Below are 12,887 nucleotides of genomic sequence, written 5' to 3'. Positions count from 1 at the left end.
AATATAAATCAAGCCTAGACCGATGTCTGTTACCTTCTTCTTTTGCATTTTTTTCATTACTTATTAGAAATATCAAAGAGTAAATTGTCAGTCTTCCCTGGTATCAATATTTAAGTCAGTATGTAGGTAATGGTCATATGATAGCTTTGTATATTAGCGCAGAGATAGAATTCCAATTACAGATTCATTTAAGGAATAGACATAAAACAAGAGACTATTACTTTCGTAGCTAAAACTTATTTATCCCCCCCCTCACCTCCAAACAAAATGGAAGATTAAGGCTCAATACTAAATCTAACAGGAGAGAAAAAATACACGCTAAATGTATTTCACAAACTAATACTGCAAAATACCCAAAACAATTTTAGCATATAGGGCCTATCCTGTGTCCGACATTCACTATTGCTACCAAATGCAACCATCTGTAAAACACACATACGCATTCGCTGCATGTGCATAACGACATTTGCAATAATATTCAAGAGGACTGGAAAACAGTTACTTTCTACCGATTTACGCACCAGCTTGGCCAGTGTTAATTGCATTCTACAATGACAAGTATACATCTTAATTACTTTGTGCTTCCGCAAGGTTCAATTCAGTTTAAGAAGATATCTACTGGTCATGCGATTGTAATGAAAATAAACACGTCAAAATTTCTAGAGATGTTTGTTCATTTTGTAGCCGCCAACATCCACGTGATTAGCCTGCAAATGCATATGAAAGATCAATTTAACAAACCAACAGACGTATTCACTGGACTAATGCATTTTTCCACCAGATATGTGGTCCACATAAAGAGATTTGGGGGTTATTCGTACATTGATGCTATTTCTTTATTATCCCTAGTTGGGAAATTTCTAGATAAAAACGTCCCATTATTGATAGAGATCGGAGCAGAGAAGAAAACCAGTTCCGGGAATGAAGAGCGGGCAGTCATGTTAGATTATTCTTGCCTGTTGGAGAATGCCAAATAAATATTGTAAGATAAAAACGAAGGATCTATTAAATTCTATACCCATTGTGTCAAATTATTAAGAAAAGCATGATATGGAAAACAGCAAAGTGTAAGTTAGGCCTTCATTGTTTCCATTTTACTGTTATGTATTTTTAAGTTTTGAGTAATTTAGAGGATCTCGAAGAATATGAAGCAAGTGTGTCCACTGTTTTTTCTCCAATCATTTTTATTTATTAATTATTTTCAAGAAGGCGGGCAGGGATTTGGGCGGCCCCCCTCTTCTTATAAATACCATGTAACAAAGTTGGCGGCATTGTTTAAGAAACTAGGTTTGAATGTATCTTGGGGTGAATCGCAATTATTGGAAGCGATCCTCTGGAGACAAATTTTAGTATTCGCATATTAGTGGCAAATGGTTGTTAAGGCAATCCAGTTCCTTCTTATTACTTCCTCCTTGAGAAGATGTTATATACAATAGATAATGAGGAAGTTGACCATTGCCATTAAAGTCTTGCGGGGTTTTGCGCTGATGTTTATTACATGCTCATTTATACAATTTAGAAGAACTTCAGTTTCAGGTCATCGGGGAGTTTGGACTAATCAATTGGACAGACTAGTCAAGAAGATGGAGTGTAAAAGATAATGACTTGTCTGAGGGAATTTTGCTCAATTATCAGTGACTGGCTAACCTTCTCTATGTGTGCTTAAACCGAGAGCGTGCAAAGTGTGGTCATTTGGTTAGCGATCAATTGTTTTAATAAGGAAAAGTATTCACGCAAAGGTAATGGCAAATCCCCCCTTTTTTTCCCCTTCCCAAATCTCCTCAACACTACCCAACAACCATATAAGATATTTTTGTCAAGTTAACCTGCGTTGATTTTGGTTTTGATGCGTTTTGTAAAACGCAAAAGAGTTGTCCTTGCAGTCACAATGTTTTACAACATATCAGTTAATTTATAAATGTAAGTATCAGTTGCTTCGTAAATATGATCATACAGCTGTTTCTTGGGGACAAAGTTACTTTGGTAATCTAGGCATCTTGATAGTGTGTGTTTGTGTGTGTGTGTGTGTGTGTGTTTGTGTGTGTGTGTGTGTGTGTGTGGTAGATGGGGGTCAAATTAAGCTATTTTCTTCTGATAAAGTCAATGTGTGTTTGTATGGTTCCACTAGGAAATCATGAGTTTAATCCAAATTTACAGCAGTGGTAGCTTCCTGTTCTGTTACCCAGGGAGTTTTAATCATTTTTTGCAACAAAGATGCAACACTGTATAACGGATGTCTTTAGGGAAATAAGAAATCCAATATCTGTCAGAAAAATTATTTTCTCGTAATTGCTTAGTACGATACTGTGTAAATATTCCGATTTTGAAATGATAAAAAAGCACCGTTATTATCACGAGCCAAAAGTATGTGGAGAAGAAATTTGGAAAATTGTGAATCTGCGGAAGTGCTCCGCTAGGTAGGGACGGCATTTACCTGCACAGGTGAGATATTTTGTAAATAAGGCAGTAAAAACGAAAGAGAAACATCAATTTGGCTCACAAATGGCCGTCAAACTTGCTGAAATCACCAGAGCGTGTGCTATTGTAGAAACAAAACTAGAAAAGCACTCAGAGAGCGCAGACCTCCGCCGAGGCAGCAAAGTCTCCATCCAATGCCTTTTCACCCCTAAATTTTCAATATTTTTTATTATTGATTATTGATTGATTATTGATACGGATCACCACCAAAAACTAACCATCTGTTCCTTGGCTCACTTCTGACAGTTTCTGAAAATTTCATCAAAATCGGTCCATAACATTCTGAGTTATGTTGATGACAGTCAAACAAACAAACAGCGGTGAAAACATTACCTCCTTGGCGGAGGTAATAAAGGCCTATGTAAGATTTCGTTGACATTTTCCTGGGTTCTGTGTGCATTTCATTTCAAAACGAAGCGAGTTAATAGTTTTTGTCAGAAAGAAATTACTTGCTTGTGGCAAAAATATGCATTCCTTCTTTGTTGATAATCAAAATTAATGCTTTTTGATACCAGAGAAATCCACGTCAATATTATGTGACACATTCTAGTTTGAAATGAGAAAACATTTTGTCCAAATGTTAGGAAAGATGGGCAGTATTTCTTATTCTTGGGAAAAAATTACATTTGCTCGCTGCTGCAATTTTAAGTGATCGTTCTGGCAGCATTTTTTATCTTACACAAATGAATCTTATCAAGAATAATTACATTGAAGACAAAAATGTCGGTCTCCTCACCGTGACGTTCTAAGAAGCATGAGAGTGAATCACACAAATTGAGCGAAACCTGAGACAAAGTGAATAGTAATTATGGTTGACATGATTAATACCGCTGTTAGAAATGTTTTACTGATTAGGAGATGCAAGTACCCTTAGAAACTGACGTGGGATGTGTGAGTTAGATTCATTTTGGGCACCCCCCCCCTCCCTCCCCAGCCCCCTTCTGATTTCAATAAAGATTGGGAACTTGAATATATTCAAAACCAGTGTTTTGGTGTCAAATTAATCAAAACACGACCTTACTCAATGTCGCCAAGACTGGTGACGCACTAGGTATCTTAATGTCTACTTATGGGATCTGAAAATATCTTAACACAAACCGAGAAACTTTTGGTGCTTGAGTGGTTTATCAGCTATATCATGTAGATTTTGAGATAAATTGGCAACGAACTACATTCAGAACAAATTGCAATTTTCTTCAAATTTGTTTGGAGTCGTTATAAACACCTGACAACAGGTATCTGTCATGAACAAACTCTTGGCATGCTGTACCTACCTGTCACAAAACCAGGTAGTTAACATGATGGTTTGACACCGTGTGACTGACATGAATCCATAAGACATCATTGTTAACATTGAAAAATTGATGATTCTAATTTTTGTTTGGTTCACGTCTATACATCAAAATGGTAAATGGTAAATATTTCCATCACAAATGAGTGCTGTGTATAATTACGTTTTGTATGAATTCGTCGATATCGGTATCAATTAATTCATTTTTATTCTGCATAAAAAGTCGCGCAGAACATTATATTACAAAACGGTAGCCCAAGATAAGAAAATACGCACATCTACCGCTGGCAAGAATGTTTTCACCTCTGGTTGTTCGCCAATAACTTAGCTTAAAAAAGGTGTATTTTGACGAAATTTTAAGTATAGTTCAGAACAGGGTTAACTTAAAAGTGATTAGGTTTTGGTGATGATACATTAATTACTGATAAGTCATAAGTTAATATTTTTCTTTGCTGAGACACTTGTCTATCTGAATGCCTTTGAAGTATTCACTAAGTTTTCATGTCATACTCTCTGATACATGTATAAACAGCATGCAGTACAAGTCTAAACGTCTTCATAACAACTAGACTGATTCTGTGTCAAGTATCAAGATTTTCATAACCCTTATATCTAATGACCTTGGGTTTCGGCCACTTTCGCAATTCAGTGAAAACCACCTTAAAGTCATCAGCAGGGCTGTGTCGGTTCTGGCAGGGGCATGCTGACGTTATGGGGGGCAGGTTCCCAGTTAATTATGAACTTCAGGGCACAGACTCACTTAGGCATTATTATTTTTGGCTTGAGGAGACCCTACATAGTCGAATCCCTTTTCACTAAAACCCCTGGAACCTGAAAAAAGTAGCAGTTGCTGTTTTATCCACACTTGGTGTCGGAATCTATTAGAGAATCACCTCTTCTCTCAGCTGTAGCATGTGGTTCCGCTGGAGCGGTTCCAATGGCTGAATGACTTTTAAAAATATAAAGAAGACGGTCACTTTCTATGGGCCGAAAGTGAAGACAATGATCATTCCCAGACATCTCAAGCCATTTTCTTTGCATTTTGATCACTTCAAGGGTTAACGAGAGACGCTGGGGTTATCAACCGAGTATTTAGATCACTGGTCAAAGCGCCGCTCTCGGCCCATAATAAACCCATTACATGTATGTGCACAAATGGCATGGCAGATAGGGCAAAATCGGTTAAACATTTTTATTTGAACACTTCTGTGCGTCTAGCCTGCCAAAACATTGGCTACATATTCGATTTCGTGCTTCTGTTTCCCAGAATTGATCACATTAGTGCCATGCACTATTACTTCATGAGCGGCATCTAAATGGAAATCTCCTACCGGCCTTGGCTATAACGTAACGATATCCATCTTTGTAACTGTTGCTATTACAGTTCTCAATATCCCCAGAAAGACCGCAAAACAGATACACCCCTCATTACTTTTTGTCACTATTTTTTCAGTGTAGCATTAAACAAAACGTAACAATGTTTGCGTTTCGAGCTGCCTCGATTCCCTGTACTATAACTTGAGAATCTTCCGATAGAGGGAGTTGAAGGGAAATTAATGACATTCGTTTCTGGTTACACAAGTTACACGACTGGCTTCTAATGGGGATGTACATGCAACTTCAGTCAAACCAGGAAGATCGTTTTGTGTCAGTATATCGGACGGTACTTCGAGGACATTGACATTTTCTAAATCCAAAAAGAGCAATTTTTAACACAACTGGAAAATTGATGAGGGCAGGTGAAAGTTGACAGATGATAGATGAGTAGTGGGATAGACTGCGTTCTGAGTTTTTGGTAACAATTGGATACAGGAAGAAAAGATAATCATGCATCACCATATCGACATTCCCATTCAGCTGCAGTATATATTTTCGTTGATCGTTCCGAACAAACAGCAGAGTACACAGATGAAAAAGGTGAGATGAGAGCATGGAATGAAAGAATCTATGTCACGTAAAAAATGGGGTGCTTTTTGTCTCGGGACGTGCCTTTCAGGTAACTGCGGATATCGCAAGGTATGTTCTAATTTTTCAAACATTCCCATACGCATGGTCTGACTAACTGTGTGAAGTTTTGGAGCATGGTGTTTGCCTTCCTAGAAATGCATTCACGTCACAACTTTCGCCACCGCTGAAACCGTTGAAGTGCCTAAAAACGCGTTGGAAACAAAATAAAGCAAAGGTAAGCGTAGCTCAAAAGTGTCCTTAGAGATCACAAAGCACAGGAAACCTAATGTTTAATGTATCCGTAAATAAAGATATTCAATAGGAGAGATTGTGACTGGGATCTATTCTTGATATATGTATCAACGTACAGGTAAGCGTTTATATATAAGATTTTCTTAATTATCGAAGGTTCAAATAGGCTAAAACATTGATATCCTACACAAGAAAATGCATCTTTGTGGGCGAGAGTAAATCGTTTTTATTGCCACAGAACGTGAGGGCTGGCAGAATGAACTATACGTGTAAACCACACGTTTATTAGTAAAACATGCAGCACGTTTCTATATGTACTTTACGTGCTGTTGGTAACGTTAAAAGATACCGAAATAAATACTATAACGCCCAAGAAGTTACACTGTCTCTAGACCACGAGGTGTGTCTGCAAGGTAACAGCCAGGTGGTTGCTGAAGTGTGACGACATTCTTCTCCTCATGATCTTGTTCCGGGTGACACGTTTTGAGGCCTGGGGTGGGGGGGGAGAGGGGGATGGAGAGGGGGGTAACCAAAGTGTGCCATTACAAAGGGGCCAGATGGCATCCGAGAAGCATCCTTCCAGTATCGGAGGGTTCTAGGGGTGGCAGAGAGAGATAAAGAAGGCCGCCATTTGACTTCGAGGGGGTTATACCTGTAATGTAGAAAAACCATGGCGTTTGATATTTGGAAATGTAATGTATAGACTATATTACCAGGTTTGTTTATTTTTTAGGTACATTTTATTTTTTTCTTGATTACAGGTTACGTTTTTACTATAATTGTCATTATAGTGACAATGTCAACTCTTAACCTTCCTTGTTTAGTCCATCGGTTGCCATCATCATAATACATTCTTTAAGTAAAAGAACGGATCAAATTATGCATGCAAGACCTAGTCAAGGTGGTTCGAGCGATATTTTAATGCCACACTTTGAATTTTTAAAAAAATATTTAAATACTAACGGTACACTTGTAGTCGCGTACAACCGTATACTCAATTTTAAAATGAAAGTTCTTGAAAAAAAGTCGGTCGACTCGCCATGGATGACACTTCATATGAAGCTGACAAAAGCGCTTTCCTCGAGGTTCAACGCTTGGCAAGAACTATATTTATGTGATTGTTATTTTTTAGACAAGTAAACCATAAAAGGCGACGTTTCGTATTCCTTTTTGCTCTAAAAGTGCAGACGTCCGTAAGAATCAAATATGGGGCGACAGGACTCAAAAGAGATTTCTTTTCGTTTTTTTTCCAAGTGATAAATCATTTTCCCACACCGCCCAAACCAGCGTTCTTTTTTTCAAGATGTGCTTGTTGCCTATTGACAGTGGAAGCATCATTACCGTTGTCTTTCCCATACACTTGTCAGTTACTATGTAATGAATGAGCGGACACTGTGGAATTCTAGCGTGGCTGAGGAGCTCTTTGAGGTGTTGCTTTTAAGCTTAAAAGTACTATTTCTAGAAAACAAATGTCTTATTTTACCAACGAACACTCAATTGTGCTTCCCCCACTTCAGAGAGAGAGAGAGAGAGAGAGAGAGAGGGAATGCCATTCTCATGGTAGGCCAGTCTTTGTTTTATTGAAGGGTAAAATATTTACTTATTGGTGGACATGCACCTTTCAGTGAATGCTGCGCCGGTTGTTATACAAATCCACACCATTCCTCATGTTAAAATGCGATCACTTTCGTCGTTTTTTTCTGTGACAAACATAAAGAGTAACTTAATAACTTTATGGAGTTTATGCGTGGCTTGCCGTGTGTGTTTTTGTTTTTTTGTATTATGTTATGTAAATGTGTTAAGGTACATGAGTTCACTTGAAATGCATCTAGAAAACAAACAAGTTGGAGTCGGACAACAAAGTCGAATGCAAGTCATTAGTATGCATAATTTACCTGATTACTATAGTATTATATGCTTGGTAATCAATCCTATTGTTACGCCGTTTCATAATCATCTTTCCATGCATAACTCATAACCCAAGCGTTGAATCATTCATGCTCGTAACGAGTTCACATGCAATTTGATAGTTACAAATGTACAAATCATTAAATGTCTTTTTATTTCAGAGTCTATCAATGTATGGATCCTCATCTCGTTAACCACCTGCCGAACAAGTTTTACTAAAGACGCACGAGAGAATGGACGCCCTTAATTGCACGGGTTCTAACTTAAGCCAGATCGCTGGAGAAGACCCAGATTTTCTCCTCTATCAGTTCGTGGTGAACGCCTACATCACGGCCCCCCTATGTCTGCTGGGGTTACTTGGAAATACGTTAGCCTTTTTTACTCTAATGCGGGATACCAAAAGATCGGTGACATTTTTTCTGCTTCGTGCCATGGCGGTGATGGACAACCTTGTTCTTATTATTGCCCTGCTGTTGGTGTTACCAACTGTTCATCCTAATACTGGGCTTTTGAAATGTTTCAGCGAGATAGGCTATATCATGGACACGTGGATATGGCCGCTTGGAATGACCTTCCAGACAGCGGCCGTTTGGCTGGTAGTTGTTGTAACTGTTGATCGATACATTGCTGTTAAGATGCCTCACCGCGTCCGAAGTTTGTCAACAATTTCCAAGGCCAAAATAGCCACGGCGACCGTCTCTTTGATCTCCGTTCTCTTCAACTTGCCACGATTTTTCGAATTTTATATATCGTATGACTTGACGTGTGTTGACAATACCACTACCACTACCCTGAAACCGGTATCAGTTCCAACTGCTCTGCAGGAAGACCAGGACTACCATTACGTCTATACCTTCGCCCTATACTGCCTGGTGAATTTTGTGATCCCCCTAGCCACTTTAATTTTTCTTAACATCAACTTAATACTGGTTGTTCACAGGGCAAACACCGATCGACGGATCATGAGCGTACAGTCCCTAAGAGCTGCTAGTAGAAACCAGGCATCATCGGAAACCAATATTACCTTCATGTTAATTTTAGTGGTGTGCGTGTTCATTGTTTGCCAGCTGCCGGCACTTGTAACTCAGATATGGTATGCTGTGGATCCAGAACAGACTGGATACAAATATTTGGGAGAGTTAAGTAATCTTATGGTGACATGCAACTCGGCAGTTAATTTTCTGATCTATTGTGCGTTCGGGAAGCGTTTCCGAGAGTTACTCAGAGAGACGTTTTGTGGCCGCCATTCCAGGAGAAAGGGAAGAAGCAGCTTTCATCGTTCTTCTGATCGTTATACGGAGTCCATTCTTTTAAAAGACACCTAAAGAACCTAGTTTTTGATATTAATTGAGAACAAAAAGATCTTATTTCTGAAATGTCATGTAAACCCCCCAGTGCGGATCCTGTGCTTCTACATGTACATAAACGCAATCAGTGTTACATATTTACCCTCTACCCTCTACCAGGGCCGCAGTTATTATTGTTGACATTTTTGCTGAGGCGAGAGCCAAAATAACTGTCTATTTATCTTTAGACATATCTGTGAATATCTGTGGAAAATCAATCTGTCGCCCTTGTAGAGGGTAGTAGATACCCGGTGTCAATGAGGGACCTTTCCACTCGCTGAGAAAGAAATATCTGAACAACTGATGTACAGACGGAGCAAACCAAATGTGCTTCTACAGACTCTTGTGCCATTTTTCCTTTCATATTTTGATGTAGGGAAGAGGTCCGAACTAACTTTAAAAGGAAGAGGCGACAATATGTTTTTGTGATGCATATTGGTAACTGTTTGCGATTTGCTTCAAACGAGACGACAGAGCCACAAAGTTCGTTCTGTGTCTGGTGACAAGTGAGACACTTGCCCTCTGATATTTACTTGTGTTTGTAGTATAGCCTATTACAATATTGAAGAAGAATTCTTTTTCCGGCGACCCATGTGGTCAGAGAGTATGAGGCACCATGAATGCTAAGAAAGCGTGACGACGCAGCCTCGTGGAACACTGGAGCTTCTGGCAAGCAAAACCAAAGTTATTATCTGTATCATATGTATTTAATTGATAATCATGAAAAATGTTACAATAAAATAACCAATCTTTCGTCGAAATAACTGATTGGACAATGTGTACTGGCAGTCATCAATCATAATAGTAATCATGGTCTGAAATTAACAAACGCATTTTGGCACTGTGGTAAGAAGAGAATTTGGCAGGTAACTACTGCATAATTCTGGACGATATAAGAACTTGTATGAACGCCGTTTATTTATTATTATTTTTATTATTATTATTATTATTATTTTGTTGTTGTTGTTGTTGTTGTTTTGAAGAGCGTAATATCATGTCTTAATTTAAAGTAATTTGAATTGTTTAAGGACGGCAACTGCTGGACAGTCTCTTGATGGAAACCAACAATTCTTTAAACGTTCAAATGCTTGTTCTTATATGCTTGGAATTAAAACGTAGATATTTCACAAAATGTTTTTGTATGTCACTGCCAAGCGAGATGACAGACTTTTGTCCTGTTTAAGATGGAAGATATTTATTTACAATTACTGAAATACATGAAAAGATAGCGAGATTTATAACGCCACGGAGGTTCAGTATTTAATGTTTAATCCTGATCTAAGTTCAGCAATTTCACCCGACTTTTACATGTTCTTTTAGATATGTATTATCACATAAACCCACAAACACACACATACACATGTGCATACATACATACATACATACATACATACATATAACTTAAGCTTATTGTATCAATATCCACCTGCAAGAAGACAGAGTACAAGTCTATTTTGCGATAAATCTTAATATATGAACAGACATTAGTCCAATTAGGTATTTCGGCCCTAGCTCTGCATATAGATATTTCTTTTAAAATAAGCAATATAGGAATATGAAGGCCCGGTCTGAAAAATGGTAGTCCGCTGGGAACCGTAATCAATGGCACCTTACACAACAATTCTATTTTTCTCTCAAGCTCGAATTCATAATTTTATGTACACACTGTAGAGGACATGCACATATGTTCTGGACATGAACGCACATCCCAAAAATGATTGTACTAAAGTTTGTGTCTCAATGTGGCAAAATGAACGTATTCGTGACTCACTAAGCTTCATTCACTCATGGAAGTATTACTGTTATGTTTCCATGATTTTCTCTAACCGTTAATCAGTTAAGTAAACATCATGGTTTATGCTCGCATCCTGAGTTTTCTTGTCTCCCAGACTGCTTTTTAAATGCATGATATAAGAAAAATTTGTAACCTTATCTATTGAATTGATTGCTGATGTTATCATTCAAACTTTTATCAATATTTTCTCCATAATCTCCTGTAACAGAGCGCAAGTTTCCTTGAAACGATTCTTTAGAACCAAACGTTAGAGAAAACTTAAGTTACCGCTGTTTTAACTTCAATTCTTCTTATGTGTAAAATTCCCCTCTAGCATTCACAGTATTAGAGATAAAGTAAACCTTTTTTGATAACATTTCAGGCGGACATTAGGATTGACATGTGAACTCGCCCTCGCATTTATAACACCTTGTCAAAACGAATTTAATATATTCTTTTTCACATATAAACAATTTCTTGTGAGAAATCAAAATTCATTGCCACCCAATGTTTTCAAAATTTTTCCATAAATAATATTTTCCACTTTCGCTGTTTTTTTTTCGTCAATTATTTTTTGTACCTAAGCATGTTTCAGTGCTCTTGAAAAGAATTTAAAGTCAGGTACTCGTAGTCCATCATGTAAAGAGTCTTTCCTCATTCTGCCTCTTTTAATCTGTCAACTGGGCTTCCCATAACATCAAGAACGTAATGTTATCGATTTCTTTAAAAAACATTTTCCTGGTTTGGGTAACTCTGTAAATACCCGGACAAGGATGGGGGCGCCAGGGATGTGATGACTGTCATCTTGCCCATTAAAGAAAGTTCAATATTTAACTTTTCAAGTTTTTCTTTGAAATTTTCTTCTTAGAAATCGATTTTAGATAAATCATACTTGATTCCCAAAAGTTTAAGTTGACCTCTATTATTCCTATGAAATTTTTATGTTTGCTTTTAATTTTTCATTACTACCCCTCTTAGATCCAATCCAAATTGCTTCGGTCTTCTCAAAACTGACCCTCAGGCACGAGCATTCGGCAAAAAGTTTGTCGAATTGTTCATTTAGTGACACTTCCTCATCGCGAAGTATCAGAGAAATATCTGCGTAATTGCAAACTTAGTATTCAACCTCATTTACGAATTTGCCTTACATATTTGCATATTTTAATAAAGTTACAAAACGCTTACTAACATTTACTGTAGTATTTTTCACATTTTACACCTCCACTTTTTTCTCGTCGAAGAAGGACCTCTCTCCTCAGTGCGGGGCTTCAAACCCAATTAACTTCAACTCATCCGTCATCATCTGCTCAGGCACATCGCTTTACATATCCTTAACTGTTGTCGACATCAGATCAATTAGCGTTCAAATCATCGCCGAGTCAGCGATGAAAAGCGTTCTAATCACACGAGCAATCTGGAAAGAGGCCGAGATCAGACAAGTGGAATATTTATGAGACGCCAACAGAATTTGTCACATTGTTAAAGATCTGAAGACATCCAGCGGGACCTTGTGCCTTTTATGGCAGGTCGATGGAATTCTAAAGAGTTCCAATATAATTTCTTCCTTATTTTATTTTGTGTAATAATTTTCAGGAACGGAATTTGCTGTTGGCTGAGACATAAATGCGCCCTTCGTAGTATGCCGTCCAAACTGACGGATATTTGTACAGAAAATAAGTTACTTTGACCGGCTTTCATTTAGTTGACCGCTTTGACCAAATTATAACTATTGATTGATAGTAATGAGGGACCCTAGAGAAATATGTTGTCATTTTCCCGCCAATCAAACAAAAAACTTAGTATCGTCCACCCATAAAAACTATAGATTTTTTGTGAAGCGTCTGTACAAGTCGGAAAAACACAACTTCAGCGTTAATTACCGCAAAATCTG

General features: G+C 37.9%; 1 long non-coding RNA gene across 1 annotated transcript; it reads left to right on the top strand.

Annotated features, from left to right (window-relative positions):
- Window positions 1–3,739: 3,739 nt before the first annotated feature.
- Window positions 3,740–10,002, top strand: LOC106152821 (uncharacterized). The gene is made up of 2 exons (XR_015333157.1): window positions 3,740–5,686; window positions 8,038–10,002. It is a non-coding gene; the product is annotated as an uncharacterized LOC106152821 (long non-coding RNA).
- Window positions 10,003–12,887: the final 2,885 nt, after the last annotated feature.

Source organism: Lingula anatina, chromosome 2 (assembly GCF_051362555.1).
Source record: "Lingula anatina isolate TDL-2025a chromosome 2, LinAna3.0, whole genome shotgun sequence".
In the NCBI taxonomy this organism is placed as follows: Eukaryota; Metazoa; Brachiopoda; class Lingulata; order Lingulida; family Lingulidae; genus Lingula; species Lingula anatina.
This window is presented reverse-complemented; position numbering and strand designations above follow the sequence as displayed.